The sequence below is a fragment of the Echinops telfairi genome, unplaced genomic scaffold (genome assembly GCF_000313985.2).
Source record: "Echinops telfairi isolate 266 unplaced genomic scaffold, ASM31398v2 ScPeMD7_7468;HRSCAF=8506_0, whole genome shotgun sequence".
In the NCBI taxonomy this organism is placed as follows: Eukaryota; Metazoa; Chordata; class Mammalia; order Afrosoricida; family Tenrecidae; genus Echinops; species Echinops telfairi.
This window is the reverse complement of record NW_022111369.1, coordinates 64622197-64641438: the sequence shown is the minus strand read 5'-3', so window position 1 is coordinate 64641438 and position 19242 is coordinate 64622197. Positions and strand designations below refer to the sequence as shown.

At 45.7% G+C, this 19242-nt stretch overlaps 1 long non-coding RNA gene, 1 other non-coding gene and 1 pseudogene across 3 annotated transcripts; all 3 read right to left on the bottom strand.

Moving 5' to 3' along the window:
* Positions 1–1227: 1227 nt before the first annotated feature.
* Positions 1228–1710, bottom strand: LOC101639861 (annotated as a pseudogene).
* A 7053-nt stretch (positions 1711–8763) lies between these two features.
* LOC123520966 lies at positions 8764–19178 on the bottom strand. 2 transcript variants are annotated; one of them, XR_006679478.1, is made up of 5 exons: positions 17850–19177; positions 16791–16951; positions 11311–11422; positions 9018–10170; positions 8764–8887 (listed from the first exon to the last, which is right to left on the bottom strand). It is a non-coding gene; the product is annotated as an uncharacterized LOC123520966 (long non-coding RNA). The 2 variants fall into 2 exon arrangements; XR_006679477.1 differs by having other exon boundaries at positions 8764–10170; positions 17850–19178.
* Positions 18176–18310, bottom strand: LOC115873397. Its single transcript, XR_004048394.1, has one exon. It is a non-coding gene; the product is annotated as a small nucleolar RNA SNORA5 (small nucleolar RNA).
* Positions 19179–19242: the final 64 nt, after the last annotated feature.

Below are 19242 nucleotides of genomic sequence, written 5' to 3'. Positions count from 1 at the left end.
CCCCAGTACCAGGCACGACTTCCCTAACCTAACTCGTTGGGTCGCAGAACCGGCCAGGGGGCTCAAGATGCCCCATCCCTTTCTGTGCTCTCCCTTCCCTCCTGGGAGTTCTTTCCTTGCCTCAATAAAACCTTTCTCAACTTCACATTCCTGACTATATTCTATCTCTGTTCCACGTCTCCGTCCCACCTCTCAGTCACCACAACAGGAGGAACTGTATTAAAAGATTGCAGCATTAGGAAGGTTGAGAACCACTGCCCTACAACAAAGGCAGGAGACTTGAATGAAACAGATACAGATGAGGATGCTGGGATCCTGAGTTTCAGAGGAAAGGCTAGAGAAGTGGATTGAACACTGACTAAGAGAAGGAGCTGAAAAACTTGAGAGCGGAGTCTGATGGAGCCTGTGGATTGTCGGCTAGTCTGACACAGCACAGGCATCTTGAATGTTTGCAGGCAGCGTTCAATCAAGACAATGGCCTGACAGTACACACACTCACTGGTAACTGGCAAGCACCCTCCTAAGCACCAGGAACATGGCCAGCCCCGACCCTTGCCCACTCAAAGCCAACTATCCCACCCCTTCCCTGCACAGCCCCTGCCCCACAAAAGGACAGAGCACCACCCCTGCTTCTGGGGCACATGGACCGCTGTGTCATCAGGCTGGCAGAGTGCTCACTGACCACCCTGTCTGTCACCCGAGAGGCCAGGAGCTCCTTCCATAGCCAGCTGCCCTCTGGACCTGGAGGAGATCCTTCTGGGAACAAGCACCCCAGCGTCAGCTACCCTCTGAGCCAGTTTGAAGTACTTCTGGGCCAGATGCCCTGATCCCAGACACCACTTTTTCTGGCATCTCATCTAGGACTGGCTGTTCCATCCTTTCAGCCCTCAGCCTGTAAGTTCCTCCCTTGGCAGAGAGCACCACACTACACCAGACGCTAGGCCCGGGGCGCTTTGCTCCTGATGGCCTCTGCCCCAGCTTTCTCCAGTCTTGGTTTTAACTTCCCTTTCCTTGTTTGTCTTGTGTCTTCTCTGCTCTCCTTTGTTTCCCTTTCCCATTCCTCTTTTCCCTTCCCTTCCTCATTTTTACTTTCTTTACTACTCTTTTCTCTCTCCCAACCCTAGATTTGTTGATTGTTGATTTTCCCTCTTCTTTTGCTCTTCACTTGTTTTTACTTCCCTCTTTTTTAATTATGAAGTAAGTTTATTGGTAATAATCTTATATAATTTACTCTCGATAGTTGATGTTAAAAATTTTGGGGTCTTTGAGATACGTATGTCCTTGTAAATGACTGGCATAAAGCCCATTATTTATGCCCTCTTAATTGCTTTTGCGATTTCTTTCTGTTTCTTCCCACAAAGGCCTGTTATGTGCCCTGAATAAATGCATCCAGTAAACAGAGAAATAAACTGGGATAAAAGCTGTTCATTCTTGTAATCTACACGTTTTCCACACAAGAGACATTTTTTAAGCACTTCCTTGTACGGATTTTCCATTGCAATGGACAGATCCTCATTGCCAGTCACCTGTTTGTATTGTCAACAAGCTCTCTTTATACCACCTCGTGACTCCTGGAATCTGTGAAGCTGACTGCAGCCGTGGTGAAATGCGTCAACTTTTTTCTCCCAAGAGCACTGCAAACAGCTGCCATTATTCCAGGTCCTCTTTTTTTTCTTACTCTTTTTTCTTGCAGTTGCTTGTCTATTTCCTCCTCCTTGCTTATTTTATTACACTCCTTCTTTGCTATTGTCTTTTACTTGTCCCATCCAACAAGAGCCAAAAACTGTGCCCACACAGCCCAGGGCCACCTGTATCTCCTAAAGCCCTACCCACTTGGTGAGGCCCATTACCTGCTCCTGTACCACCTGATGGAGCGCTGGTGCACTGGTTATAAGGTCCACCGTGATCTCAAGGGTGAGCTGCTCCTCTGGAGAAAGACGGGGCTTTCTACTACCATACAGAGTTACAGCCTCAGAAACCCACGAGGGTGGTAACTCTTAGCTGTCCGGGAGGGTCAGTATGAGTTAGTGTGAACTCAATGGAAGTGAGTGTGGCTTTTTGGTACCACCTGATCGATGATAGCAAAACTGAATCAATGGAAGGCCAAATTAGTGAATTTGAAGGCAAATATCTCAATGCTGGAAGAACAGCCAGGAAAAAGAACAACCACCAAAAAAGAAGAAAACCTAAGAAATCCAAGAACTGACTCGTCCCCCTTTGTGACTATAAATGAGCTTTGGGTCTTCATTCAGAATCCCCTCATTCACATTGAAATGAACATTTGTTTTGGGTCTTCTGATGCCTGATACCTGATCCCATTGACACCTCATGATCACACGGTTGGTGTGGTTCTTCCATGTGGGCTTTATGGCTTCCTTGCTAGTTGGCCGCTTGTTTAACTTCAAGCCTTTAAGACCCCAGATGTTATATCTTATAATAGCTAGTGTGTTAGACAGGGTTCTCTAGAGAGACAAAACCCGATTTCTAGTAATTATATATATATTTTTATAAATATAAATATATAACACAAAAAATGAACTGTTAAAGTATATACAAATAGATAGATACATAATACAAGAAATGAACAGTTAAATTATAAGCAGTACAAATGGCTCAGTGTAACTCACTCCTGTGAGAGAGTTGTGAGACACTGGCAGTCCTTTGAGTCTTGAGGACCACCACGATGTCCTCTGTTGAGAGAGCTCAGCTATCCCAACACAGACAGCAAAACAGCAAGGCAGGTCACCAACTGTCAGCCAGGTCACCAACTGTTAGTCCCCAGCTCAAGAGATGTAAATTTCAATTGTGTGGTCTTAAAGGGACCTCAACTTACAGCGACACAGTCCACATGCTAGGCGTCCCACAGGTAGTGTAGCCTCTAAATTGGGGCACAGAACAAGCAAGGCAGCCACACACTGGTCCAATGATCAAAGAGGGAGAGACAAGAAAGGCGAGGCTCACCGAGCCATTTATCTCTCTGCCCTTCAATTAATCCCACTTGTGTTTATCGGCCAGGCTGGCACAATAAACTAACTATCTCAGCAAGGTACCATCAGCTTTCTTCACCACACTTTTCTTAAAATTTTTTCCAAATAAGCGCTCATGGTTGTCCTGTGTCTTTTGAGAAAATCTATCAAGATTATCCCTTGGGAATCCCCAAAAGACAGTCATCATAGACTTCTGAGTTGACCGCTTTGCCTTGAATTTGGTCCAACAGATCCTCTCAAAGCCAGTGATTTATCTGGACAGCCCCCCACCTTTCTTTTAGCACCCTAGTGAGCCGAGACATCAGGTTTTCATAAGAAAATAACAAAGTGGATGTCAGAAGAGACAGAAACTTGCTATTTTAATAGCTCGAAAGACAATGCAAAAAGAGAAAAGACAATGCCGAATATGATAATGAAATGTGCAAAGGCCTAGAATAAGAAAACCCAAAGGGAAGAACTCCCTTAGCATATTCGAAACTGAAAGAACTCAAGGAAAAGTTCAAGCCTCAAGTTGCCATCTTGAACGATTCTAAAGACAAAGTACTGAGTGATGCGGGAAGCGTTACGATGGAGAGAACCACTGAGTCCACACCACGGAGAACTGGTCAGCAGTCCACCATTTCAGGAGGAGCGTGTGAACAGGAACCAACGGTGCTGAAGGAAGAAGTTCAAGCTACACCGAACGCATTAGCCAAAAACAAGGTCCCAGAAATTAATGGAACACCAATTGAAATATTTCAACAAGCTGATGAAGCACTGGAAGCACTCATTTCGCCATGCCAGGAAACTTGGAAGACGGCTACTTGGCCAACTGACTGGAAGAGATACATATTTGTACCCATTCCAAAGAAAGATAACCCACCAGAATGCTAATAGAACGATAGCATTGACATTGCATGCAAGTAAAATTTTGATTAAGATCATCCAACAATGATTGCAGCAATACGCTGACAGGGAACTGCCAGAAGTTCAGGCTGGATTCAGAAGAGGATGTAAAACAAGGGATATCGTTGCTGATGTCAGATGGATCTCGGCTCAAAGCAGAGAATACCAGAAAGATGTGTACTTGTGTTGTGGTAGATAGATAATCGTTTGTCAATTTGAGGATTAAGAGTGTAGGGGTGGAGTCTAGCCTGTCAATCAGATCATAGCCAATGAGGCCTCTGTGTGGGCATGGCCTTGTCCTGAGAATTCTGGGGAAATCTAGTACTTCCTCCTTGGAGGCAGGAGACACCTCCCTGTGTGATACCCTGGGAAACATAGCGGCTGACCCACCCTGATGCAGCCCTGGGAAACCATGCAGAGACCCCTGCCAGCGCTGAGATGTTTCCAATGCCACTGGATCCAAAGACTGTCTACCCACTGCCCTGTGATCTTCTACATTTGGCATCATTGCATGTGTTTTGTGAGTCTGAAGAGGACTTTATAGATTGGTATCCGACATATGGCTAATACCGGACTTATGGACTTGATCTGGACTGGGCTGAGATGTTTTTCAATGTTCAATTGCTCTTGTATATAAATCTCTTTCTTATACGCACGTGTGTCCATGGATTTCTCTAGTCTACCCAGGGTAACACGTGTTTTATTGAATCCAAGGCAGTCAGCTGTGTGGACCCTAACAAACTATGGATAACCTTGAGAAGGACAGGAATTCCAGAGCACTTGATTGTGCTCTTGCAGACCCCTTACCTGGATCAAGTTCACATGGAACAAGGGAATACTGCATGGTTTAAAATCAGGACAGGTATGTGACATGCTTGTATTCTCTCACCACACTTATTTAAACTTCATGTAGGCAAATAATCAGAGAAGTTACCTTATACAACGAAGAATGTGGCATCAGGATTAGAGGAAGGCTTATTAGCAACCCTCGATATGCAGGTGATGTAACCTTGCTTGCTGCAATTGAGGACTTGCAGCACTTGCTGATGAAGATCAAGGATCGCAGCCTTCAGTGTGGATTACATCTCAATGTAAAGAAGACCAAAATCCTCACAACTGGGCCAAGAGGTAACATGATCAATGGAGAAAAGGTTGAAATTGTCAAAGATTTCATCTCGGATCCATAATCAATGCTCATGGAAGCAGCAGTCAAGAGATCAGATGACGTATTGCCTTGGATAAATCTGCTGCACACACTTTAAATTACTGAAAAGCAAGGATATCACTCTGAGGACTAAGATGTCCTGACCAAGGTCGTGAAAGTTGGACACTGATAAGGAAGACTGAAGAAGAATTGATGTTGAATTGTGGTGCTGGAGAAGACTGCTGAAAGTACCATGGACTGCTGAAAGGGCAAACCAATCTATCTTGGAAGAAGTACGGCCAGAGTGCCCCTCAGAAACAAGGATGGTAGGGAAGGTGAGGGAGAAAGGGGGAACGGATGACAAGGTCTACATATAACCTCCTCCCTGGGGGAAGGACAGCGGAGAAGTGGGTGAGGGCAACGTCGGATGGTGTAAGATATGATAAAATAATAATTTATATATTATCAAGGGTTCGGGGGGCAGGAGCAGGGAGGGAGAGGGGAAAAATGAGGAGCTGACACCAAGGGCTCAAGTAGAAAGCAGGTGCTGTAAGAATATTGAAGTCAACATATGTACTAATGTGCTGGACACAAATGATGTATGTACAGATTGTGAAGAGTTGTATGAGTCCCTAATAAAATGATTATATATATTAAAAAAAAAGAAACAAGGATGGTGAGACTTCATCTTCTAATCTTGGGACATGCCGTCAGGAGACCAGTCCTTAGAGAAGGGCATCGGGTGTTGTAAAGGGGAGGGGCAGTGAAAGAGAGGCAGGTCCTCCAGGAGATGGACTGACCCAGCAGCTGCAACAATGGGCTCCAGCACAGGCATCCGAGGTGCACTGCCTCGGCATTGAATCTGGACCTCCTGCATGGACTGCGAAGAAGTCTACCACACTCTCCCTGCGGGACAGACAACAGAAAAGTGGGTGAAGGGAGATATCGGCCAGTGTAAGACATGAGAAAATAATTTATAAATTATCAAAGGTTCATGAGGGACGGAGGGTTGAGGAGGGAGGGGAAAAATGAGAAGCTGATACCAAGAGCTCAAGTAGAAAGAAAATGTTTTGAAAATGATGGCAACAAATGGACAAATGTGCTTGACAAAACGGATGGATGGATGGATGGATGGATGGATGGTGATGAGTTGTATGAGCCTCCAATAAAATGACTTTTAAAAAACAATTCTACCACTGAACCAATGTCCCCTGTTACATCTTGTCTTTGGTATTGTTTGGTGCCTTTGAATCAGTTCTGAGTCCCTTCTGACTCAGAAACCCAAGTAAAGCAAAGCAAAGCCTGGCCCGTCATCCTCGTAATGCTTGAGGCCATTGTTGCAGCCACTGCATCAATGGATCTCATTGAAGGTCTTCTTTTCCAGTGGCCTTCCACTGTACCAAGCACGATGTCATGCTCCAAGGACTGGTCCCTTCTGATCACATATCCAAAGCATGCGAGATGGAACCTGTCTTATCATCTAAGAATCCTGGCTGTACTTATTCTAAGACAAATTTGTTCTTGAAATTCGTAGTATTTCCAATATTTCTAACAGCACCATAATTCAAATGCTTCCATTATTTTCTGGTCTTTCTTCATGGTCATTGTCCAGCTTTCACAGGTGTGTATGACAGCTGACACCAGGGCTTGGCCACGGGCCACCTCAGCTCTCAAAGGGACATTTTGGCTCTTCAACAATTGAAAGAGGTCTTGTGCAGCAGCTTTGCCCAATGCAGTAAGTTCTTCCAACTCATAATGGCCCCGTAGGGCACTGTAAGAGTGTCCCCATGGGTTTCTTAAATTTTCATCTTTACTGCACTAGAAGGTAAAAGTGAATAATAAGGCGTGCATGATGTTACAACTAACATCGATCGGCATACTGTACAATGTTATTTATTCCCTGACAATGGCAAAGAGACCCATCAGAAATATACAGGCCAAAATGTGTTACTATGGTCCATCTTCTGGTATCATCAGGGATCTTGGCAGCATGGGGGTTGTGCATCAATCTGTTGGTCACGAGGTCAGCAGTTCTAGCCACCAACTACTCTGAAAAAGAGCAGAGCAGTCTGCTCTCAGTGTTGGACTCCCCAAGGGGCAGGTCTGTTCTGTCCTTCGAGGCCACTCTGAGTCAGTCCACGGGCGATGGAGTTTGTGTGATGAGGAGGAAGGCCAGGAGGAAAGGGTTAGCTACATGATGTGCTTTTGGTGCTTACAGAAATTATCGTGAATTCTATAGCGGAAAAAAATAATTATTTCTTCAAAGAAAAGTTGAAGACGTGCCATGTTCATAAAAATAAGAAATGCAGGTTCTTGAGGATAGCACTGCAGATTTTCTGCATAGATGCCCGGTTTGCCCATTTCTCTGCCCCCTTCCCCTCACCGCTGACCTGAAATAGCACATCTTCAGAGAAGTCACCTCTGCCCCTTCTCTCTCACAAGCTGTGTAGCTTCTTATTTATCAGGATTTTAAAAGTTTTTTTTTCCACTTATCAGTTTTTAATAACTTACTTGTACCCTTTCACATGTCTGGCCAGTACATCACTGGGCAGCAAACCACAGCCCATGGGCCAGGGCCGTCTTACCAACGGTTTTTGCAAAGAACCTTCTTCTCTTGGAACCTGGCCCATTTCACTTTCACGCCTAACAGCTGAGGGAAGCAGGGGGGACAGGGAGCTTAGGGCCTGTAAGGACTGAGATTCTCTCTGGTCCTTTCCAGGAATGCTTCCCGCCCTGCAGAAGGCCTGTCTGAACCATTCGGCAGTCCTGGTGGTGTGTGTGTGTGTGGGGGGTGGGGTATGAATTGGACTGCTAAGGTCAGCAGTTCAAACCCAACCACTGTGTAGAAGATGAGGCGTTCTGCTCCTATAGTCAGTCTTACAAACCCCCCACGGACAGCTCTACACTGTCCTTTTCCTCAGAATTGATTCCATGGCCATGGAGCAATGTCCTCAGGGGTGGAGTTCTCACCTTCCAGAGATGAGGGTTCAATCCCTGGCCCCGCATGCACAGCCCCCACCCCCATCCGTTGGTGGGGCTTGCCTGTCATTATGCTGCTGGGCAGGTTCCATCGGGCTTTCAGACTAGACCAGCTGGGTGATCTATTCTGAAAGGCCCCCAGTGAAAGGCTTGCCATCCCACGATCCTGTCCTCAACTGGGGGAGAGGCAACCATGTCTCCCAAATAGTAGACATGCTGTAAACCCTGACCCCATCCTTATTCGGACCAAAGCTTCTTTCTTGTGTCAAAGAGGCAGTGTTGGTGTAGGGCTGGAGACTGAAAAGGAGCTAAAGACAAGGCCCACAGGGGGAGCTGTCCACCAGAGCTGGGCTCATCTCTGAACTGTGAAGAGATTCCTGGAGTTTGTCAAAGCACTAGGCAGGTAAACCAAGCCCAGTCAGCAGCCAAAGGTCCCAGACAGCGCATAGCCTGTCAAAATAGGTGCAAGGGCTCGCTTGGCCTTCTGGAGGACCTTGGTTACCTTAACTCATCGGGGTAGCTTTCTGACCTCCCCCCTTTAGTCCTTGGAGGGTATGGTGCTTCCAGTGGTGTAGAGCGCACACTCCTGGCAGTGCAAAGGTGGGCATTGTCATCTCTCACAGGGACATCAGTATGGCTGGCTTGACGGAGTGATGGTGTATGGGGGAAGAACCAAAGGTCCCAGAATGGACCAACCTAATCCCAAGGCAGCAACAGCTCAGTGGCTGGCCCAAGCAACACACCAGAAATACTACAGGCCAAAGCGGGTGAAGTAAAATGAACTTTATTACTCAGACACATGGCTCAGTGGGCTGAGCCCTTACCTGGGGTCTTGAGGGCAGTCTGTTTTAACAGTCTTGGGAGGGATGGGGAAAGACCCAAGGGATGCTCACTGGAAACATTGGGAAAGGGAGAAGGGCAATAATGGATGCCTGAATCACTGAGCTCTGTATGCAAAAAAGCTGTTCATAAAACAGGAAGGAGCATTTGCATGCCTTAGGTGATGCGGGATAGGGAATTACCTCCGAAGACCTGACTCCTTATGTTCTCCAGCTCCTAATAAAATGTCACCTACTGAAGATGCCTCAGTGACACTCCCCTGTCCCGCAGGAACGTCAATGCAGACCCTGAAGGAGGGAGTGGAATTGGAAAGACAAGAGATGCGAGAAATGGAGACAAGACTGTCCCGATCAAGTCTCATTTAATGGGTGGGTGGTTACAGTTTATATAGGGTAAAGGAAAAGGAAGTAAGCCACAGATGTTTCCTTAAGAATCCTAACCACAAGGCAACAGTTCCTGTGAGCAGAAAATTCCTCGGTATTTTTGGCCAACTCAAAATGTCAAACGCGCCCCTGCAGGAACAAACTGTTATTGAGGCAGTAAAGTGGAAAATTAGAGCTCAAGCATTGCAAAAGTCAAGATTCCGGCCGGGCTACGTGACTCTAAGCCGGCAAGGTTGCGACCGGGCCTCAGGGGTCCGGACAGGTCCCCCTTTTTTATTTTTTCAAAACCAAGAGACCCCTTAGGAGCTGCGCCTGTCTTAGGTTGTGAAGCCTCAAGAGCATCCTTACCCGTCATCGGTCATTAGTCCTCTTGGGCGACTAGGGCCTGTCTTAGGCTTACCCGTCATCGGTCATTAGTCCTCTTGGGCGACTAGGGCCTGTCTTAGGCTTACCCGTCATCGGCTAACCAGCTCAGCGTACAGGGGAAGGGGTCTTACCGCGTCATAACCGTGCGAGCCGCCCTGATCAATCATCTCACGGCGATGCTACTGGACCTGTATAGGCTTTGCCTGGATGGCTTCAATCTGTTACTTGACAAAAGCCATGAGCTTGTTAAATACTACAGGCCCTAATGAGAGCAAAAGCAATAGGCCAATCAAAGGGCCCAAAAGCAGTAAAAGGTAGGGCAAAAACCTGTTCAACCCGCTTTGGACCGGGTTGGCGGCCAATTCTTTTCTTCGCTTCTCCAGGTCTTCTTGTAGTTGCTTGATCTTGTCTCTGACAATCCCAGACTTGTTGGCATAAACGCAGCATCTTTCCTGTAAAGCTAAACAAATACCTCCTTGCTCTGCTGTAAGTAAATCTCGACCTCTTCTATTCTGTAACAAATCTTCTGCTAAGGAGCCCACTTGATCTTGAATATCTTGTGTGGTGCTTGATAAAGCTTGTACATCTGAAATCAATTGTTTAGACAGGTTGGTATACTGAGTAAGGGAGATGCCTAGACCTGCAGTTCCAGATGTCACTGCGGTGGTAATTCCCAACCCTGCAAGCAAAGGAATAAATTGTACTGCTCTTTTAGTTCTTCCCATCATATGGTCCATGACAGGGATGGGAACAGGCTCATCACCCGAGATAATATCTATGTCTGGGAGGAGGGAGGCCAAAACACACAATCCTGTCCAGTCAGCGGGCAAAAAGGTGTAAGCCTTATTGTTGCCACAAACAAAGACTGAGCCATTAGGAGCACACAAAGGCTCTGAAATATTGGTCACACTGCTACAGCGTGTAAATGTTACCAAACCCACGTCAATTTTATCAGTGTCATTAAAAAAGGGAGAGGAAAAACAAGTGGAATTAAAAAATTGAAAAGGTTGTACCTGAAAAGGAGGGGTCACAATGCAAGTACTATTCACTGAATAGTTTAAAGAGGGACTAGGTATAGCAAGAGGAACAGGATATCCTTGCTGCATGCAAAGCCAACATTCCTGAGCCAAAGTTGAACTAGAAGCATTAAGCAAATTATATGTGGCTTCAAGAACAAGCTCCATATCACCTCTAGCCTTAGGCAAAGCTAAAGGATGATACTGGATTTGAGGATACAAGGCTTCCTGTATCTCCTCAATTCTTTTTTGTATAATAATCTCTCTGATTTGGTCCTTGAGGACCTCCTCCATCGGACACATGCACAGGAGGCTCGGTGTCCCAACATACATGCTGTCCCACCGTACCTGGACAGGAGGCTTGTCCCAATTTGGTGGTGGTTCTTTGGATAACCGGAACACTCCAATCACCCCCAGTAGACCCGGAGTAAACTCTTTGTAACACAGCGGTAAGATATGTTTTGTTACCTGCTGTACATTGCTGATAAGAAGAATAGCATGTGCTATGCATGGCTTGATAAAACGTCGTGCAAGGGCAAGGCCCAGGGCGCCCATTGAGGGAAGGAACGGCTTTAGGGGGCTTAACACACTGCCATTTAAGGGAAGTCGCGACTTGATAGGCTGTATGAGTTGGGCAAGTCACAGTTAAGACAGGTGTCTTCGGGGGGCTTTGCACATATCCCCCGTGGCAATCACAAGGTTTTCCATACCGTTGCTGTAGTATGGCATGAGCCTTGCCAGGGTCACCAAGGCCAGCATGGATCCCAGTCATATAATAATGCAGGATTGTGGTCCACAGGAGTAAGTTGCCAGGATTCATTTCTGTGCATAAAAAAGTAGGATACTCAGGGAGAGACCCTTTCCCTGGACTGGTTGTTATTATCGACTTGTTTCACCAGTCGCTCTGGCAGCCATGTAGCTGCGTCATGTTCTTTAGAGAAAACACAGACCCAGCCCCTTCCCCAGATTAACATTGGGTCTGGGCCGTGCCATGAATTATCCAGTGGATCCCTCCACTTTACCATGGCAAAGTGCTTTTGCGATTCGGGATGCCAAAAGCGAGCAGCTGCTATTTTCCATGATCATCCAAATTCAAAAAATGTTTAATAAAAAGAGAATGGTTAAGTATGTTTCTGGGGGTACCCTTTGTGGGGTACCACCCCCCCTTTTTTATTTTTTCAATGGTGGTTTTTATGGATAAAGGAGCTCTTTTGACAATTCCTTATAAGGAATGCCCATGACACGCTTTATCTGTAACTTGGCACAGAATGTTTGGAAAGCTTTAGCAACATAACCAGGGCCATTATCTGTATTTGTTTAGGAATGCCCAAAATTGAAAAACAATGAAGTAAATGAGCTATGACATGCTTAGTGGCCTCCCCTGTTTGGAGGGAAGCAAGTATAAATCCTCTGTAAGTGTCTATACATACATGAATATACTTTAGATGACTGAATTCTGCATAATGAGTGACATCCATCTGCCAAATTGCATTAGGGACAAGCCCTTTTGGGTTAATTCCTAAGTGGGGAACTGGCAAATGCAGCACACAGGCAGCACATTGTTTGACTATCTGTGTCTAGCTTGTTCCCTAGTTATCCTAAACATTAATCTTGGGGTCTGAGCATTTCAATGATGCAGTGCATGAGCAGCCTGTGCTGAGAGGCCCTCGGCTGTAACCGTGGCCACCACTCTCGTGGCTGCATCAGCTTTTCCATTGACCTGCGTTAAAGGCCCTGGTAGGCCCGAAGGGGCCCTAATATGTCCTAAGAAAAAGGGAGCAGTTCTTTTATGAATGAGTTGTTGGCAATGCAAAAATAGCTTAGCCATTTCTGATACATGTTTGATCTGTGCTGCAGTTTCCAAAAGGGGTACTGAATGAGCCAAATAGGCACTGTCTGCATAAATGTTAAGTGCTTGGTTGGGGAAGGTTGAAAAAACCGCAATCATGGCTTGTAACTCTACCAATTGAGCAGAAGTACAGCCAGTTTTAATTTTAACTACCTTGTCGGCAAAAGTATAAGCAGCAATCCCGGTGGATGATCCATCAGTAAACACCAATAAGGCATCATCCAAAGGTTCGCGACTGCAGATGCGAGGAAATACAACAGAATGTAATTTACGAAACTGAATGAGCTTGTTAGGTGGGTAATGATTATCCAATTCGCCAGTAAAAGAAGCACAGGCTATTGGCCATGTTTCAGTATTTTGAAATAGCCAATGAATTTGTGGCCGAGAATAGGGCTGTATAATTTTTGAGGGTTCAATTCCGAAATATTTTCGGCTGTCCTCCCTACCTAGAGTAATCAAATCTGCTATGGCATCATACTAGGGGAGCAAAACCTCTTTAGGTGCAGAAGGCCAGTGGATCCACATAATGGGGTTATCTTGCCAAAACAAGCCAGTGGGGGTCGCTGCAATATTAATAATTGTAAGTGTCGAAGGTCGAGAACAATCTGTATTAGTAACAAATTGAGCAGCAATGGCATCTTCTACCCGTCTGAGCGCAGTCAATGCTTCCCCAGAAATTGATCTGGGAGATTTGGGATGGGTGTCACCCTGTAACATGTCAAATAAAGGTTTCAATTCCCCAGTGGTTAGTTTCAAATACGGCTGGAGCCAATTTTTATCTCCTAAAAGTTTTTGGAAATCATTAAGGGTTCTTAATTGATCTCTACGATTGACAGCCTTTTGATTAATAATTTTGGGTCCATTCATTTGAAAACCCAAATAAGTATACGGATCCTGCAACTGCACTTTCTCTGGAGCTATCTGCAATCCGGCCGCTGTTAACTTCTGCTTGAGCTGGGCAAAACATTGTAAAACCTGCTCCCCTATCTGTCCAGCTATTAAAATATCATCCATATAATGTATAATATACATCTTGTTCCAAGAGTCTAATCGGTTGTATAGCAGCAGCTACATATTTTTGACACAAGGTGGGACTATTGGCCATCCTCTGAGGCAACACCCTCCATTGATATCTCTTCATTGGTTCCTTAAAATTTGTGGACAGCACACTAAAAGCAAACTTTTGATCAGCAAAATGTAAGGGAATAGTAAAAAAACAGTCTTTAAGATCTATAATAATTTTGAAGTACTTCTGAGGAACGGCTACTGGAGAGGGTAACCCTGGCTGCAGGGCGCCCATGAGCACCATGGTGGCATTTACAGCTCTTAAATCCTGTAAGAGTCTCCGTTTTCCAGATCTCTTTTTAATAACAAACATAGGGGTGTTCCAAGGGGAGGTACTTTCTGTGATATGCCCTGCTACTAATTGTTCCTGCACTAACTGCTGGGCATTAACCAGTTTCTCGGCTGTCAGGGGCCATTGATCAACCCAAACAGGTTCATCTGATTTCCAGGTGATCGGATCAGCACACCTTTGGGGTGCAGACATGTCAATGGCCGAAATTAAAAATTTCCAAATCCCTTTTTGTCTAATTGTCCCATGGCCGGGATAGGTTGTCGGATACCATTTTCTTCTCTTCCCAACCCCTTTCCGGGGCTATACCCCTGGGCTAACGTTTGTGCAGCGACCACATCATTAGGGCTGCACATCATGATTTTCATTTGAGAAAGGAAATCTCTGCCCCAAAGGTTAACAGACAGGTGAGGGATGACAAACAGCTTGATAAGGCCTGAATTGTTTTCCTTATCTTTCCAAGGAATGTACTTGGAGCTTTGCTGGGGGTTACTGCTTTGTCCGATCCCTCTTAAGTTGGTCAGTGCGGCTGAAGTGGGCCAATTAGGAGGCCAATCCTCTTGTCTGATGATGGTTATATCGGCTCCGGTGTCTATTAGTCCTGTAAACGGTTTGCCATCCGGCCACAGCATTAAGGAGGGTTTTTGACTGGTGATTGGCTATACCCAGTACACATCTGAGGACCCAAAACCTCCTGTCCCTCTTTCAGGGTGTTGACTCTTATTGTTTGTCCGGATTAATGGCAGCAAAATCAACTGTGCTATTCTTTCTTCCTGAGTAATAGCAATGATATTATTCACAGCCTTGGCCATAATTTTAATTTCCCCAGTATAATCGTTATCAATTACTCCTGGGTAAATCTGCAAACCTCTCATGGTAACACTACTTTTCCCCAAAATTAATCCAAAAGTTTCAGGGGGCAAAGGACCGCTCACTCTGGTGCTTAAGGCCTGCGCTCCCATTTCGGGAGTTAGTACTGTGTGGGAGGCAGAACAGAGGTCCAGTCCTGCGCTTCCTGGGGTTGCTCTGCTAAGTTTTGAAATGGATTGTTGCTGCTGGCTGGAACAAAGCTGACCGCCCCATAAGCTTGTTTCGGGAACTGGGGCCAGTCCCTCATTCCCTTTTCCTGCTGGGGTGACGAAGGATTTCCCTATCAGTTTTAGATTTGCATTCATTAGCCCAATGTTTTCCCCGTTTGCACTTAGGGCACAAACCGGGAGCCCTACCCTCAGAGACGCTATTTTGTTCTCCTCAGCAATCCTTAGCAAAATGTCCACTCTTGCCACATTTGAAACAACCCCTTTTTTCTTTGTCTCTATGACCCAAAAAATCCTTCACTGTTTGTCCACTAAAGGCTGCCATGGCCAGGCCCTGTTGATATGAGGACCCGATGTCTGAACAAAGGCGGATATATCCTTTTAAATCTGTCCTTTTCCTGTGAGGTCTAATCGCTGCCTGACAGGCCGGATTGGCGTTCTCGTATGCCAGTTGCTTGACATAATCTATGCCAGTCTCAGCGTTGCCAAACCAAAAAGTCTCTCCGCGGTTGTCATAAGCCTATGTGCAAAGTCGGCAAACGACTCATCAGACCCTTGCTTGACTCCAGTGAGCGAGGCTCCGGGGTCCCCTTTAACGGGGAGCTTCTTCCAAGCCTTTGTAGCGGCTGCTTGGGTTTGTGCAAACAGCCCGGGGTCATACTGTTTTTGGACCTCATTTGCTGCGTACTCGCCTTCGCTCATCAACATATCAAGATCCCAATCCTTTCCTGCTTGAGAATTTCTTTTTGCCATTTCTTGACAATTCTCGTAAAACTCAGATTTCCAGAGTAAATGGTCTCCTCCAGCAAGAACGGCCCTTGCCAACACACCCCAATCCCCCGGGGTGAGCCACTGTTCAGCCAGGCAATCTAAAAGAGCCAAACTGTAGGTGGGAAGTAGCCCCATATTGAGAAACAGCCTTCTTTAATTCTTTTATAAGGGCAAACTTAAGTCCAACATAAGTTCTGACAGAGTCCCCCTGCTCGTCTGTAGTTTCAATTATTGGGAAGGCATTTATAAAAAGGGAATCTTCCTCCTCTGCTCCCGCAGGCATCTTTCCTTTAGGGAAATGCTGCCTGGGCTGCTGATGCGAGCGGATAGTTTCCCTTCCTTTTTGACTCTGCAATAGTCATTTTTCCTGTTCTTAAGTTCTGTAATTTAGTAATCAGAGACTGGTGTAACTCTTCTAGCTGAATCTCTCTTAATCGAGCAATTTTCTCTTCGAGCTCCTCTTTAGGGCTTATTGCCGCCATAGCTGTGGGAGCAGAGGCTGTGTTGTACGGAGGGGGATGAGAGAAAGATGGCGGCCAGTCAGGATGGTGTTATTTGGCTGCTTCTTCTTCTAAATCATCCCAGTCCACCTCTGCTGGGTCAGGACTGTTTTCCTCTCTTTCATTTTTTAATTCTTTTAGTATTGGATACCTTTTGGGTTTTTCTTCACTTTGCGAGTATTTCTTTTTTCATAGTTTAGTTTCTTCATTATCATGTTTATTTTTTACAGGAGGAGCCATGGCTCCTTCGTCATCACTCTCCAGGGAAATTAGGTCCACTTCTCCCTTCGGCGGACTTTCCCTAAGGTCAGTTTTAGAACTGACTTTTAATATTTCCTCTGTCTGGGTGACTGCAAGCCATTACCTCTGAACATTCTTCCTTCTTGTCAATTAAATCTCTAATCAGATTCCAGTAGGAAAAGGCTGTGACAGGAACCTTCTCTGGTCCAAAAACCTGATAATAATCCTCAAGAGCATTTCCCACCCTCTTCCATCTCTTTATTATGTCAATGGTTCCTTCTTGAGGGAACCATGGACATGTATCTTTTACAAAGTCAAAAAATTTAAATAAATCATTCCCTCGAACCTTTACCCCTCGCGTCTTTAAAGCCTTTCAACTGACTCACATAAATCTGATGTTGGCTTAATTCTTGTCCCATTATCAGGCGCTTTCACTTACTTTCAGTTCTGGCGCGGCAAGCTCCTGCGGCAGTCAAACGATTTTCTTTTTCACCCATGATGTCGACCTTTTTCGACGCCTTCTTCCTCACAATGTCCCTCGTATTCGGGCCCTACATTGGGCACCAAATGTCCCGACCCGCAGGAACGTCAACACGGACCCTGAAGGAGGGAGTGGGAATTAGAAAGACGAGATGCGAGAAATGGAGGCAAGACAGTGTCCTGATCAAGTCTCATTTATTGGATGGGCGGTTACAGTTTATATAGGGTAAAGGAAAGGGAAGTAAGCTGCAGATGTTTCCTTAAGAATCCTAACCGCAAGGCAACAGTTCCTGTGAGCGGAAAATCCCTCAGTATTTTTGGCCAACTCAAAATGTCAAACGCGCCCCTGCAGGAACAAACTGTCCTTGAGGCAGTAAAGTGGAAAATTAGAGCTCAAACATCGCAAAAGTCAAGATTACGGCCGGGCTACGTGACTCTAGTGACTCTAAGCCGGCAAGGTTGCGACTGGGCCTCAGGGCTCCGGACACTCCCCAAGCCCTTATAAGGAAGCAGCATTAGATTCTTCGGTTTCACCATGGATTGAATTGTGTCCCCCAAAATGTCAGCTTTGTGGTTTGGGCAGTTACATAGTTATCACCCCTGGTGTGGTCAGCACAGAGGTAGTCAGGGGTTTACTGAGAGATGTGACCGCTTCACTCAGGCTGCAGCCTTGGGCTGGTGCTAGGGGAGTTTCCCTGGGGTTTGGCCTGCATTATCTATTTTCTTATAAGAGATAAAAGATAATGTGTTTGACACAATGGATGGATGGATGGATGGATGGATTGCGATAAGAGTTGTATGAGCCCCCAATAAAATGGTTTATAAAAACAAAAGAGAGATAAAAGATAAAAAAAGTGAGCAGAGACCCAGAGGTCTCCAAGATCTGGGTGTGGAGCTTGCCTTCAGACACAGGCGGCCCATGTACTGAGAACCTGAGACCCGTGAACACTGATGCCCAGACAGAAGAGCTTCCAAGGAAAATCAGGCCCACAGGTGTCCAAAGAAACCAGGATCTTACTTGTCTGATGGAGACAGCTTTCCCCTCCAACTGGCAACTGTACTTTGACTTCTGGTCTATGAGAAAACACATTTGTTAAAGCCACTCACTTGTGACAGTTAAGACACATCCAAAATCACTGACCCAAGTCTCTGAACATGTAAACCCCTTGCATAAACTTCAATGAGTACTTTTACACCTGTGTTGGAGGCTGGCTGTAAGGTTATGGGTGGGGTTTTTTTGTGTACTTTGGCATGCATACCCAATTTATTTCCTGGCATTCCTCAGCATGGATGTACTATGTTTATTAAGATCCTTCTCTTTTCACGGGGTGTATTTTTTTCTCTCAATGTCTGTAACAAAATTTATCCCTGAGGCTCAGCAGAGAGGAACAGGGCCCATGAGTTACAGTGTCTCTGTGGCAGCCTTTTGGGCCAGTGCCAGCCATGGGTGCGGCAGGCACTGAATTTGACTCAGCTGCAAGCCCACTCTGGATTACAGTTGTCACCAACTCTGGGCAGCAAACTTCATTCACTGGATCCAATATGCAGCCTTTAAAAAAGTCATCAACATACTAAGCTAAAAATCATAATCCCGCGAAGGGGCTCCAAAAGGTTGTACAATCCTACATAGTTCATTGCCATTGTTCCATGAATTTCTCAAACCCCCCTTGCACAAGTTAGTTAAAGGGTCACATACCACACAGACACCCACCCATCCTTAGGAATTAATCTGAGACAGGATTCCTCTCTGACTTTCCTGAGTCATGGTGACTACACAACATCAAAACACTTCCCAGTTCTTGATCCCCATGTTGTGGGTTTTGAGTTTTCATTCAATGTGTTCCAAGTCTGTTTAGTGTGGAAAGTTCAGCACTACCAGATGCTGACAGATCTCATGACAGGTATTAGATGCAGGTCTCCTCTGAATGCAGCTCAGATTTCTGAATGACCAGTACCACCCCATGAAGTAGGTAACAAGGGAGCCAAGAACATGGGACTTCACAGGGTCTGGGTAGCTGACAGCCAAGCCACTTAATTAGGCCACAGGGGAGTCCTGACCTTTGCAGGTGATGGTAATGCCTAGTCAGGTTTCCCCCTGAAAATATTCAAAGAGTGAGGACATTCCAGTAAAAGGGAGTGTGGGAGACAACAGCATGCCTCAGCTGGGTGATCTGCAGCAAAAATAGGTCAACATTTCCAGGTGGAGGCATGCATATAAGATCTTTAGGCTCCTAAGTTGCAAAATCATGTTAGCATTAAAAAGCCCACCAACCCCTGGAACATGAAGCCCAATATTACAACTACGGGAAGGGGGCATGTGGGGGTGGGGTATTGAGAGTAATATTGGGAGTAAGCTCCTGGTGTCAGAAGCAGTGGTTCTCATTTATCACCCTATACTTAAAATTTCCCCC